Genomic DNA, 15,184 nt, shown 5'->3' on the forward strand with positions numbered 1-15,184 from the left:
TAGTCCAGGATAGTGTAACGAGCAATCCAGAATTATTTGGATTTTATCATGACTAGAAAGTGTTGTAAAATTTTCTTCCGATATTAATTGTAATATTTCATCGATCTGGTATATAGCTTTTTCCGGATGAAATTATTGCTTCTTTCCAGTATTTATAAATGGCAATTTGAACAGTTCTCTTCCATTGAAACTTTGTTGGCGCACAGTTTAGAAGTTGTAACGGAGATGGTAGTCCATATTTGAATATCATTTTCTTAATTGAAATAAACCAGCTGTTGCTTGATTGATCTTTGATGGATAAGGCAGCAACCATTTGATTTTCTGGGGGGGGGGGGGGGGGGGGGCTATGGTTTTTTTTGGAAAAAAAAGTTTGTTTCCAGTTTTTGGAGAAAAAAATAATTTGTTTTTGATTCTGAGAAAAAAAAAATGTTTGATTCACCCTCAGCTGCCACTATATGTAATGCTAAATTTGAAAGAAAAAAATTGTTTTCGACTTGTCGCGAAAAAAATTTGTCCAGAAAAAAAAAACCATAGCATTAGACTGTTTCTTGCGGTTAGTTGGTTCTATTTGTAAGACAACACTTTTTTGAGGCTGTAGTAGATAGTGATGGTTTTGACTATATTCAGCAGCTATATTTATGAGAAGTTGTAGTTCTGCTGGATTTTCGCTCATTAAGGCAACATCATCCGCACAGGCTATTGCATTAACAGAGGTTTCTCCAATTGTGCATCCCTGTGCAACATTTTCAAAATTATGAAGTAAATCTTCAATATATATTTTATACAAATCTGCACTGAGAAGACCTCCCTGCTTAACTCCCTGTTGGACTGGAAACTTTTTTGAATAATCATTTGCCCATTTGACGCATGCTTCTGTGTTTTTATGTATTTCATCAATTAATATCCAAGTAGCTGGATTGACATCGGTGAAGGGTACTTTCCGTAGTAGCATTTTTAAGACCACAACATCGAAGGCAGATTTCGCATCCAGTAAAGCTATAAGAAATGGTGATATCTTGTCCATGTATTCTCTATATACTTCTTCTACTATAATTGCTGCATTCAGTGGTGAAGCATTTGCAGTGAAGCCTCTCTGTAGTACTGACTGTAGATCGAGAGAATGTTTTCTTAGATCATCACGTAGTATGTACTCAATTATTTTCAATAGTATTGGTTAAACAACTATACCACGGTAGTTCTTGGAGTAGGATTTATCTCCTTTGTTTTTGTAAACTGGTGATAATAGACCCATCTTTATTAAATCAGGAATCAGCCTTTTTTGGAACATAGTATTAATGAGTTTATGTAGAAATTTCAAAAATACGTCCCCTTCATATAAATAATTTTCTATGGAAACGCCATATATGTCTTCTGCTTTTCCTTTATTTTTAAGATTGTATCATAGTCCATTTCACATAGTTGTAAATGCTGGTAATTAAATGATGGATGTTCAGTTGGTATTGCCAGTTTGCTAAAATGAGTATGCCATCCAGATAAGATATCATCTCTTTCAAAAGTTTCTCCATCGACATTTAGGTCATTTATGAAGGTATTGCCATTTTGTCTTTGCTTACGTATCAGTTTATAGAAGAGATTTTTGTCGCCACTATTTGAGTGTATCAAGATGTTCCTCTCGTTATGCTTCCTTCATAGCTCTTCGTTCCTGATTTCCGTCCTAAATGTTTTCCTTGTCAGTTTCTTTTCAATGATTAATGGATGGTCGATGTTCATTGGACGTCCATTGTCCTTCCATATTTTATATGCTTGCTTATTGGCTTTTAATGCGTCTGCAATTTCTTTGTTCCAGATGTTTAATTTTAGTTTGTTCTTGCCATAGGTCTTCTGTTTACTAACTTTTTTAGCTGTTTCAGACATTAAATTTGTTGTTTCTTTAATGATCTGGTCTATGCTCTCATTATCGTTTTCTAGCATATCTGAATATTTGATGATCTCCTTGCTAATGATGTTCGTGTACTTTTGTTTATCTAATTTTTCCCATTTAATTTTCAGTTTCTGATTGTTTGATGTTTGTTGAGCATGTTGAGTTAAGTAGCATTGCATTTGGAGAAGTATTGGGTGATGGTCAGATACATTTACTGGATGATCTGTTATTCTCTTAGATGGCTGTAGTGTAGGTCTTTATTGCTGTGTAGAAAATAATCTATTTCTGATATATCTGCACCGGATGTGTTAATAAAAGTTGGTCCTTTATGGTTTGTTGTCAATCTACATTCTTTCATAAATTCAAGAAGCGCAATTTTACGTTTGGAGTTTTTTGTTTCTTTGACAATGTCTTCATTAAAGTCCCCTCCAATCACTATATCATGTGTCCATTTGTATTTTTGGACTATCTCATATAGCTGGTCAATGCAGTCATCAAAGATAATTTTGCTGTCTGTTGTTGATTTAGTTGGTAAGTATACGGACATTATGATAGTTGGTTTGCTAGTTAATAACTCAACGCATTGAATACGAGTTGAACCGTCTGAGATAGGTTTATATATTTATATATATATTTATCCATGGCTTTATTCCATAAAATTGCTACACCTCCGTAACCACGTGGCATGAATGAGGCTGATATTGGATCATCTGAATCCACGGCTTTACCACTTCCCGCAATTTCGTCATGAATTTCTGATAACATATTTAATTCACAATGAAATAACCAGTGTTCTTGTATTAAAAATATATCTATTTCCTTTTCCATTTCCCTAATAAAGTTCCCACTTGTCTTTATATTCTTACAGTTAAAAGATAAAATGTTCAATTTCTTGCTATTGCCTTGTTCTGGGTTAGAGTTCTGATTACTACTTTCTGATGCTATGTTCTGCTGTATTGTGGCTGGCTGTGTCCTAAAAATGGTCTTTTCGTAGATAATTTTGGTTGTTGCTGTTTTGCTGATTACCTTGCCAGGTATGCTGATTATGATGAATCAAGGGTTGAGGCTCCACACATATTTTGGTTTGTACTGTAGATGGTAATGTACTGTTGAAATGTGGGTGCATATATGGTATCTTCTGGTTGTTAGTAGAAACTGCCTGGATACCAGCTGGTGGGACATTAGCTTGGTATTTTGGTGTCATATATGACGGTGGTGAATAATAGATAGTTTTCCACTTAAAGTTCTATTGACGCCAATATCATTAGACCCATTCCTACTCGTATCTTTATTGCTGTTTATGTTATTCATACGATTTGGTGGAATGCATGTTGGATTCATAGTCAGATGTTGATGATTGACGTTAAATTGTGGAGGTATCTGTTGTTGGAACTCTCTTGTTTGTGATTGATCGGGAGATAAGTTGGTACCTTGATAAGATGGTGATTGACTACTTTTGATGAAGGAATCTTCAAGTTTTACTAACTGGTCATCAATTTGTTGCAAGATAAAGTTTGAGACCCTGTCCTGAATATTTCCAAGTAGTTGTATATTGCTAGTATTTGTTAGTACATGTTGGTTCTGGCTTGGTGCTTGACTACTATCTTTATAAACTGTTTGATTAGTAGGTTCAGGTATGTTTAACAGATTGGAATGTTTACGTAAAATTTCATTCGACCTTTCTAGTTCTTTCACTCTTTGTTCAAGCTTGTTGATGTAAGTTTGAAACCATATATTCTCTGTTTGGGTTTCTTCTATAATTCTCTCCCTTATCATTAATTCCTCCTCTTTTTTTCCTCAGTTTTAACTCACGTTGTCGTAGTTCTGACTGCTTAAGTTCTTTTAACTCCGAATCTGTTCGTGTGGTGTTGTTGGTAGTATTACTAGTAGAGGATGGTGGTTTCTGTATCATACAATGATCTACGGTGATATTCTGCAATGGAGTAGTCCCTTCTACGTTGATATTCTGCAGTGGAGGTGACTTATCAATGATAATATTTGGCGATATAGGTGGTGTATCTTTGTGTTGTTCAGTGGCCACTATTACTGGACTAATAGACATCATAGTTCGTACGGGGTCGCCCCCGGGTCGGGATCTTGTACAAGTGATGTTTTAGGTTTTACACCTTGTTTGGTAGTCTCATTTAAGCCTATGTGAGTTGGTACTGAAATATGTTCATTTGTTGTTATATTGGGCCTAGATTGTCTATGACTGAAGTCTTGATTATCTGGCATGCCACATTGAAGTTGTTGATTAGTTACATTGTTACAATTCAGACAGATGTTTGTGTCATTAGATGTATCATTTACGTCTTCATTGGATGGACAAATAGTGGAAAGACAATCCATATGACAAGATTGAAGACATATTTCACAGTTCACAGATTTGTTGTTTATATGAGTATCGCATACAGAGCATATTGTTTGGATCTCTTCTAATAGAATATCTCTAGCGGAGTGTAAGCATTGTTTATGATTAGTAATGACTTGTTCGATACTTTTGAGTTTTGGTAAGTGAGTATGTTGGTCTGACTTTGATTCTGCGCATATGATACAACAAAAGTTATTTGTGTTCTTATCTTCTAGTGCACTTATGTCAGCATCCTTTAGTCGGGCACACCTGTAGTGAATCCAGTGTTCACCAGCTGAGCAGTACACACCTTTAGTTTGAACATTACGTTTACATTTTAAACACTTGGCAGGATCTATTTTGGAAATTAGTTGGTTTGTTTTACTAGGTTCCGATACAGATTTTTGTCTTTCTTCAAGCCTTTTTTGTAATTGCTCTTCTAAATGTTTATTGAGAGATTGGAGATCAGCTTTGGTACCATTTAGGATCACCTGATTAATTGTCTTGTGTATTTCGGGTAGATCAATTGTAAAGAATCTAATTGTATCTCTTCCATTCACAAGTAGTGAGCATGATGTATAGTATACAGACAATGTGTAGCTCGGGGTATCATTGGCTATCACTCTGATAACCAAGCCAACTGTGAGGTCTTTCTTATCTAGATCTCTATCAACCTTGATGTTTATATACCTATCATTGGCATCTAGTTGTTCATAGTAATGTATTATAGCATTTTTCATCAGTTCAAATGACACAGTATCAGCCTTTGCAGTAAGTCCCCCTCCTGTGAGTTTATAAGTTACATTGACTGGGCGTTTAGTAGCTTCAAGTTTCCTAGCAATTGCTTTGTCAAGATTTAGTTCAAAGTTTTTGTGCCTAGTATTGGTTACAATTTTTGGCTGATCATTAGAGCATTGAATTTTAGGACATGTGGATATCGTCAAAGTGTCCGTTTTGTTGATTGATTGTACAATGTACTCTGTTTCGTAAGCTATCAGAATTAATAAATTCCTGTGATTATGTGAACGGTAGAGAATACTATGACTGAAACAATGATACGTTGTGGTAAGTCCCACTGTCGATCAGTTGTAACGGCCAAGTATAATTGTCAATCACACAAATCTGTATATATATATATATATATAACGATGGTAAAGGATACTACGACTGAAACAATGATACGTTGTGGTAAGTCCCACTGTCGATCAATTGTAACAACCAAGTATAATTGTCAATCGCACGAATCTGTATATACATATATAACAACAGCTGGATTTCAATAGTACTCAGTTTTCTTTATACAATGTTTTTTATATTAAAAGTTTGCTCCTATGATACAGTGAATGATACAACAATACGTTGTGGTAAGTCCCACTGTCGATCGGTTGTATCAATATAATAGTCAATCACAACAGTATGTACATATGTATATATTTATTATATCAAATCAGGAGAATATTTAGACAGACCAACATTTGTCTTTGACTTTAATTGTAAGTTTACGTAACCAGACTCCAGCTAGATTTCGGTTGGGATGAATTCCGATTATATTGGTCACGGGGTCGATAGATTGTGTTTGATGAAGTTTTGTATTTTGAGTGGCTTAAATCCAAATTGAAGTTTGGTGCGCTTGTTCCTAAGGATGTATTTATAGTACGGATGTGTTCATTAAGTATGTGCACCTGTTCGATGAGTTGGTCGTCTTTAGTTAGAAATTCATTAGGATTTTTGTGGCCAGCTTTTTTGTTCCAGTCAAATATGGAATATACCGGAGTTTCCAAAAATGTTAATTTGCATCCAGGGTATCTAGTAAATAATGAAGAGATTTCTTTAAAATTCGTTATTATTTGTTCTATGTTCTCTTTGTTTTCTGACCCAAGAGCTATGAATTTTTTATTATATGTGGTTAGATCACACGTTCCAAGCCAAACATACAGTGATATATTATCTAAGCGACCAATTTGTGTTGCCAAGTTTTCTTGTAACCACTCTAACCCTTGTCTAGAGTTTCGACCAGATTTACACCATAGTTTTATGCTTTGTTCCACCGGATTAATTGCTTGTTTCTGTAGAGAAAATCCCTTGCTATCAGAAAGTAATATTGGTGTGAGATATTGTGTGCCTGAAGGTGCCTTGAATTCCTTCCTCCTCAAGTATTTGGTTAATTTATTCTCGGACATGAGAGGCTTCACTATACGGATTAGGATATACTTCAGTAATCTGCGAAGGATAATTGTAAGTTCTAAATGAGTCCAATGATAGGAACCAAAAGGTCAGGGTACGTTGTGGTTAGTCCCACGATCGACCCTGAACTAGTGGTCTAAGTAGAGTTATCGTTAAATATTTCCTTTATAGTTCCGACTTCACATAAAGTATTATAAAAAATACGTTTATTATAATAAAATAAAATATCAAGTTCAATTCTAAAAAGTAAGATAGACTTTGCTCACAGTGACATTGTTGTTCGGCAATTTTATAAAACGGGATATATGCAGGCAAATAAAATTATAGCAAGTACAGGATTCCAATTTCAATGGATAAAATCTGATATAATTCTTCAAACGTTTATAAAAATGTTCTGTATTGGATTTTACTTCTCTAAAATCTAAAACTGGATTGACTTAACCAAATCAAATCACCCGCTGGTCGCCATTTTTTCTCGTGTAGCGGGAATGTTTACATTTTCAAAGTTCGTATAAGTTGTTAAAATTGGTATTTAAATTTCTTTAAAATCTTTTTTTTTTAAATGATAATATGATAATGTAGTGTAATGTTTGTTTCCTGATTCAATATAACGTCTCCAGCATAAAATAACTTGTGAATTCTTCACTCGATAAAATAGTACGTCCACCACCTTCAAAATCTATTTACATATCGAGACTCTGGGATCGGGTGTTTTTAAGCTCGGGATTTCGGGATTAGTCCTTTCGGATCCTGGAATTCTTTTTCCGAATTTAGGAGATTTAAATGTCTAAGTTCGGGACCTCGGGATCTCATGTTTTTAAGCCCGGGATTTCTGGATTAGGACCCCTCATAACTCTTCTCTTAATATGCCTCATCATTCCACGTGTATATTAGTCTAAACGCCATCTAATTAACTATCGAGTTGACCCCGAGTACTGCCGATGGTCATATGAACATAAATATAGATATAAGTAGTTACCGAACTCGTACAATTGGATTCTAGGTCCGTTTTATTTCATATAATAGGTTAAAAATATATTTTGATACTCGATTTTATCTGTACATGCTGTACAACAATGAGGTTTTGTGGACAGAATCAATCAATCAAATGATTTACCTTTGTTTCAAGGAAATTTAGATAAAACAATCAATGAAAATCCAAAAAGCGAGAAGAAAATTCGATGACACAGTTTCCTGGCTGCAGGATTTCATGGAAATAATGGTTTATATCCACGCACTTACATGTAAGTATTCGTTTTGTGTAAATTATATATGTCTTTCCAAAATTATTTCATGGACCTGAAAAACCGTGATACCAATTAAATTGAATATTGATAAATTGGAAATATTTTTTTTAAAACTACGTAAACACAAAAAAGTCATATTGACCCTAGAACCAGAGACAAATTAGAAATTTTATTATATATCTCTGATAGAACAAAATGTTCCTGATGTTGAACCATGATACATTATCAAATGAATGATACCAATTGAAGGACAAATACATATTAAAATTGTAAGCTAACTTGAAAATGTTAAATTAAAAAAATCAAAAATTTTATTCAGGAATTATATTCAATTTACAATGTTGCAGATAGTTCATTGTACTGAGAAGATGAACATTCAATTTGCCCTAAGTGAGCGACATTTTTAGAGCCTCTAGTACAATTTGAGTCTGCGATTCAAAAATCGAATCACTTTACATAAAGGTTCTGGATGTTTAAAAAAAATATTATGTTATTTCAGTCAGAATATTAATGAAATCTTCAAATTAAGATTAAAAAACTAAATGTTGAATTTATATATATAATCTATGCATACATGCATTGATTAATAAATTAACAATATTTCGTGGTATCCAAACTAATGATTTCTACTGTTACAAAAATAAAGAGATAAATTTCAGTGGAACTTTGATTGGTTAAAGGGGATATCATTACCAGATTCAATATACTAAAATGGTTATATAGGTGCATCAAATTATTATAAATTATCCCTTTACAAATATTGATATCATAGAGGACAGATATTGAAATAATAGACAAATGAAAAATAAATGTATTGTAAAATTTGATATCTTAATATATCATGATTAGGAAAATTGAAAAATGTTTCAAATTCTCCAGTTACTCTGACCAAATGATTGTGATCAAATAATCAATACAATACGACTATATCATTTATGTTATTAGCAGGAGAGTTTAGCGCATTTTCATTTAATTAAATACATGATGGGACTCCTACATTCAAAATCAGATTGGTTTCATTTCAAGGATCACAAATGATTAGCAGCTGAAACCTATTCGAATTTTTTTAAGAGTCTTAATGTCATGCTTATTTATTATTTTTCATTTTTATACATTTTTTTACATGAAAATATACTCATCAATGAAAATGCGCCACACCCCCTAATTTTTAAATTATATTATGTCTCGATTATAGTAAATTTACGGTTACTGAATTTATTTTAACTATATGTAAACTTTGGAAAAACACCCCTTTGCCAATTTGCAAATGTGTTAATTTATTTCAGTTTTCCTGAACTCTCTATTTTAGCCTCGAGCATACATGAAGAATTGTCACTTTTTAGCAAAATTGATAACTTAAGGGTATAAGTCTTAATATAAATGGTAGTTTTTACTTGGATAGGTTGAAAGGCTTCAAACTTGTTATAAGTAACTCTTAGATTTGAACTCTGTGGCTTAACATGTATTGTTTTATTTTGTGCTAAATACGGATCAGAAGGGTCGAGACCTTTCCAACTGATTTTAAACTGAAAGACATACAGGTTATGTCGATCTTATACGGATCCCATTTAACGAACAGATAGATATGTGAACAATTTACATGACAGAAACAACACTTTACTATTTTTTTAAACAGTCGCTAAAACAAGTAAAATAAATAATCAGGACAATTGATATGTGACTTATATATGTCTTTACAAACTCATCTGTTTAACGATATGAAGCAATCAGACTTCTATACCATGAAACATATAAGGCTTCATGCGAATACTTTACGCAATCGCCGGATTGTAATTCCTGTGTCTCAAATTCTTCAACTTTCTTCGCTCGCGAGATTATTAAAAAAAATATAGCACCACGACTTTTGACAAAATCTATAATCGAACGCAGTTGCTCCGAAAAGGGTTGAAGTTCATGATCAACAAATTATATCAAATGCGGTTCTAATGAAAGGTGAACTTTCAGCGATTGGTCGCATACTTATTTATAGTATAGTCCCTTTTCTCATGGTAGCTATCACACCAATTCATTGCTTTAAAGGTCCGAAAGGTAATTGATATCTTTCCCCAATTTGTAAAATCATCAGGCATTTATCAATGATATTCTATGTAGTATAATAGGCATAAGAAACAAAACTCATGTGCCTTTTTTAAGTTACTAAGACAATTATTTAACAAAAGGAAAAAGTGGAAACAGTCATTTCTCTTGTCTGATTTCAGGAATGTGTTTTATTCTAATTTTTAATCTTTTTTCTTTTAAAAGATCTCTTTCATCAAAATCAAAATCAAAATATAACCAAGAGTTTTTCAAAGATAGACATCTTACTCAAGGTGTTTTCAACGAATTAAGAAATTAGTGCAAGTAAAAAAACGTAATGAGTTAAGTTTGTTATAAGATATTATAAAATCAAGTCAGGTATAAAAGAGGTGCGAACGATACAAAGGGAGAGGCAAACTCCTAGATAGAAAATAAACTGACAATGCCATGACTAAAAAAGAAAAAGACATACAGACGAATATGAGTACACAAGACACATTATAAAAAACTAAAGAATAAGCCACACGAACCCCACCAAAAACTGGGGTGATCTCAGGTACTCCTGAAGGGTAAGTAGATCCTGCTCCACATGTGGCACCCGTCGTGTTGCTCATGTTATTACAATTCCGGCAAATAGTACAATACGGTAGGTCATATTCGTGAAAAAAGAAGGGTATTGTAGTTACGACATAAGGAACATATCCGATATCATCTGTGAAACGGTCATTCAATAACGGTCAACCAACTCGTGATGGCCTCCGTAAAATTTATAAAGGAATAATTTCAACTTCACCATTTGAAACTCTTGGTTTAATAGCTTCCTTGTAAGCAACCCTCTGTCAAGGAAATCATGATAGGACATACAAACTCGGGAATATCGTATTAATTGTGAGATATGTACTCCGTATGAAGGCGCTGCTGGAATACTGATACATAGAAATGGAAAGTTCACAATTGGGAAGCTGAAATCATCTCTTTTGTCGTAAAGTTTTCTTTTCAACCGACCCTCATTGTCAATTTCTAGATGCAAGTCAAGATATGAGGCAGAGTTAATTGTTTTGTTGTATCCTTTGTCTCTGGTTCGATAGGATAGATTCGTTTATCATAGTCACCAAATTTTGAATTATTTAGTGAGAGAATATCATCTTTATACCTGAAAGTAAAGTTAAATAATACTACTACTGCTAACTTCTTATCTTTCTTCCTAAGAAGTTCCTGTATAAAGTCATCCCATCCTCAAAATAATAAAGAAACAAGTGGTCAATAAGAGGGGCACAATTGGGTGTCATTGGAATGCCGACAGTCTGTTGAAAAAACGTCCTCCATACATACAAATATGTTTTCAATCAAGAAATCAAATATCGTGATAATGTCAGTTTCAGAGAATTTTTTGTATGAGTCAAGTGATTCTTTACAAAGTAGGATGTATCCCTCTCTAAGAAAAGATACTTGTATCTACGTTGGCCATTCTTGTTTATAGTACAAAGCAATACCATGCAACTCGTTCAATTTATAACTTGTTTATGACTTCACAGTGACAGAATACATGCATTACGTACAGTTAAGAACTTAAGAGATCGACTGATATCAAATGAATTTAACATACATCTGGATAAATAGAAGTTTTTTTTTTAATCTCTATTTTGTCAAAATTTTTAGTGTGCTTGATTATATCGAAGTGTACTCAAACTATGTCGTCTCTTAGTCGCATTATCAAGTGGATTAAATGGGGAAGTTTTGCTGAGTTTTTAAATTTTAGGAGTCAGGAGATACCAGTTGGCTGTTCAAGCTCCTTTAAGTTTATGCATTTAGGATGAAATAGGATTTTTTTTTTATGGCAGTGATGTATTAAGTAATATTTTAAAATGCAATCTATTCCAGAGAAATGTACAAGGTAACCAAAATTATCAGTAATTTTTAGAAACTATCACATTATTTCACATTTTTACAATCAAAGACTTAAGTAAATAAAATGTACCGTATACATGGTATACGTCAGTGAGATGATCGTAACCCAAATTAATGCTTTAAAAGTACCCAGCATGACAAAATGTGAAACAATAAACGAAAAAATAATTTCTAGAACGATAACATCACCCGACGACAATACATAAAGTAGTCTTAATTGATATCATACATTTTTCGGATAAGTTTTTGAAGATCCAACAATCATATTGATACAGTAGTTTATTGACTAACGTTTTGTTTGTTTTGTTTGGTTTTTTTTAAATATTTTTTTGGTGAGGATGTTAGAAAATGGGGTTTTTGGCTAAAATAATATTCATGCCAAACAATCTCAAATTCTGGCAATGATGGAATGCGACTTCTCTTTTTTCTTCCAGTGAGCAACATGGTGGGTTCCACTGGATTTACTTTCCTATCCTGAGTAGGGCATGAGTTCGCCCCGTTTTTTATAGGGTCCGCAATGCTTAATCTTGTAATTTTTGTAGTGTTGTCAGGACTTTTGTTTGTCTTAACGTTTTGCCGCTGTCTGCTTTATAGGTACTTATTGTGCTCCTCTACTGGCGAACTTGTCTCTGTATTGTATCAGAGTTTATCTACTAGTAAAACCTTCTTGCCGAGTTATTTGATTCCACCTTCGGATATATCAATTTTGTCCTGTCACTCAACAGACCACACGTAAGCGACTGCTGGCATTTTACACACAATCAGGTGAACTTGGAATTAATAATACTACCGAAACTAGAAACATATAAATAGGGAAATGTGGTATGATTCTATGAGACATATTCATCAGATGTAAGCAATAATAGGTCATTGACCGGCCTTCAACAGTGATCAAAACCCGTATAGAAGTATATGACAAATGTAACACCACAATGGTAATACACTAAAAACAAATATCAGACAGAATAGACACCGACTAGAGTACAGGCTCCTGATTTTGGAAACATCGTAACACATTCGTAAGGCATGCATTTTTGCGAGCGCCTAACCTTTCTCTTATTTTACATGGGACATTGGTGTAACTATCACTTATGGTGACATTTCAATTTAACTGAGTGGGTTTTGTTTTGCTGACGATAGATTCTTAAACATGAGTTAATTTGATTATAGTGCATATACTTTTCTGTATTATATCTAAATTTGTACATTCTGAATGAATTTATGAGATTTGTACATCGGTGGACTATTTTTACCTTAAAATTAATATGGATCTAAAATAATAACAAAAAACACACATACGAATCAGGATCTGCTTACTGTTCGTGATACTTAGTCTTTATATATTGTTTTATATGTTGTGTGTCTGTGTACTGTTGTTCTATATGTTGTGTGTCTGTGTACTGTTGTTTTATATGTTGTGTGTCTGTGTACTGTTGTTCTATATGTTGTGTGTCTGTGTACTGTTGTTTTATATGTTGTGTGTCTGTGTACTGTTGTTCTATATGTTGTGTGTCTGTGTACTGTTGTTTTATATGTTGTGTGTCTGTACTCTTTATCTTTTGTTTCGCCATGGCGTTGTCTGTGTTTTTTCGACTTATGAATTTGATTGTCCATATTGTAGTTTTAGCCTCTCTTCTTGATAAGCGAAACATATTGACCAAAATTTACATTTATAAGATGCAAAGGACAAGCAGTTGATAAAGTAAACAGAATAAGTATAGATGTGTTTTGGTTAAGAAAACCCAAGGGTTGAATGGATCTCTAATGTCCGCTTATGTCTATGAAGGATACACAAATACACAGCCACGTCTATTAGGAAAGGTAACGTTAAATAACGCCACGACTTCTACACTCTAAACAAATCCTATTACAATGCCTTGTCTGTTTAAAGGCAACATTTCTGACCATATCCAACACTACCGTTATTTTCAATCATTAGCTAAAGGTTCCACCGGCAGTAATCCTGGTCGACCTACACAATTTTTAGATTGCTAATTTTTTCTCGTCCTGAATATGCATGAAATGCTTTCTTTTCGACGTAATGCAAAATAATAGGTTAAAAGTTAAAATATGGCAAGCTGTTTTACTATTTATTCGAACTTCAAGATATCTCGTATTATATGAGATATCTTATATATTAAACAAGATTTTATCTTATATAGCTTATAAGATATCTCATATAATTTATAAGATATTTAAAAAAAAATGTATATAAGATATCTCATAAACTATATAAGATATATCATACACTATATAAGATATCTTAAAACAAAGATATAAAAGATATCTTATAAACTATGTATGATCTCGTATAAACTATATAAGGTATCTTATAAACTATATAAGATATCTTATAAACTATATAAGATATCTTATAAACTATATAAGATACCTTATAAACTATATAAGATATCTTATAAACTATATAAGATAAATGTATCTTGTAAAGTTTATTTGATATCTTGATGCCTTAAAAAAATAGCGAAACGGGTTGATATAAAAAAAATATTCTCTCACACAGAAGGAGACACATGATGCAACTCTGTGGCTGATATGTGGAGAGAACAATTAGCACTATACTAGTAAATGGTAAAATATGAGGTTCCCAAGAAAGATATAAAGTATACTCAACATTGTTGCAACAAAACATACTTTTTTGAAATGAGGTGACATATCATTTTCTTTAATAGTTGATATATCATCCGTTCGAAACAAAAATATCAATATTAAATTTGCATGGCTATCAATAATAAAGACAACATGAGGATTTCAACTCAGCAGCAACAAATTTTAAGTCTAAATCTACTAATATGATCGTCTTATCTGTATTTTTACCGATTGTGTCCTGTTACCGAATGTGAGATTTAGACTTCGTGTGTATTCGCACGACGGTTTGAAAGTATAAAGCAGGATTCGCTTAGCATGTCGATGCATCCGGTATCGCTCCTATTGGTTTGTTATTTTGTTTTGAGATTTAAACAGCGGTTAACTACTGTTGCCTATATTTAAGTTGAAAAAAGCCATGTAAACTCAGACCTGCTTAGCACGGGAATAATTGTTATCTATACTTCAGCTTAACGTCTTGAGCAATAGAATGCTATCTATATTCATATCATTAGTATTTTATTACAGTCAGTATATCATCCATTCGAAAGAGAAAAAAATCATATTAAATTTGCTTAGATTAACATGCCTTTGGAGAAGATCGACTTTCGTTAAACGTTCAATCAGGATTTCTAACAGTTAACTGCCATTTTACCTCGGACTGTTAGTTCAGGCAGAAGAAGTTTCAATGTATTATAGACCATTTTTTTCCCATAAAATAATTCCAATGCAAAGTTGAAACTTTGGGTTTAAATAACCGAAAAGGAGAGAAATATAGCCAATCCCGGATAAGGAATATAAATAATTTTACAGTTACAGGAAATAATTAAAATGGAATTTACTTTTAAAGGCATGATTTATTTTGTGTTTTTTAAAAGACAAGCTTTATACTCTCAGTAGAATAACTGTTCCTGGTAAAATATCATCTTCTTTATAAGATACATATGAATAATATTTATCTAAACTGAGGTT

The sequence above is a fragment of the Mytilus galloprovincialis genome, chromosome 3 (assembly GCF_965363235.1).
Source record: "Mytilus galloprovincialis chromosome 3, xbMytGall1.hap1.1, whole genome shotgun sequence".
In the NCBI taxonomy this organism is placed as follows: Eukaryota; Metazoa; Mollusca; class Bivalvia; order Mytilida; family Mytilidae; genus Mytilus; species Mytilus galloprovincialis.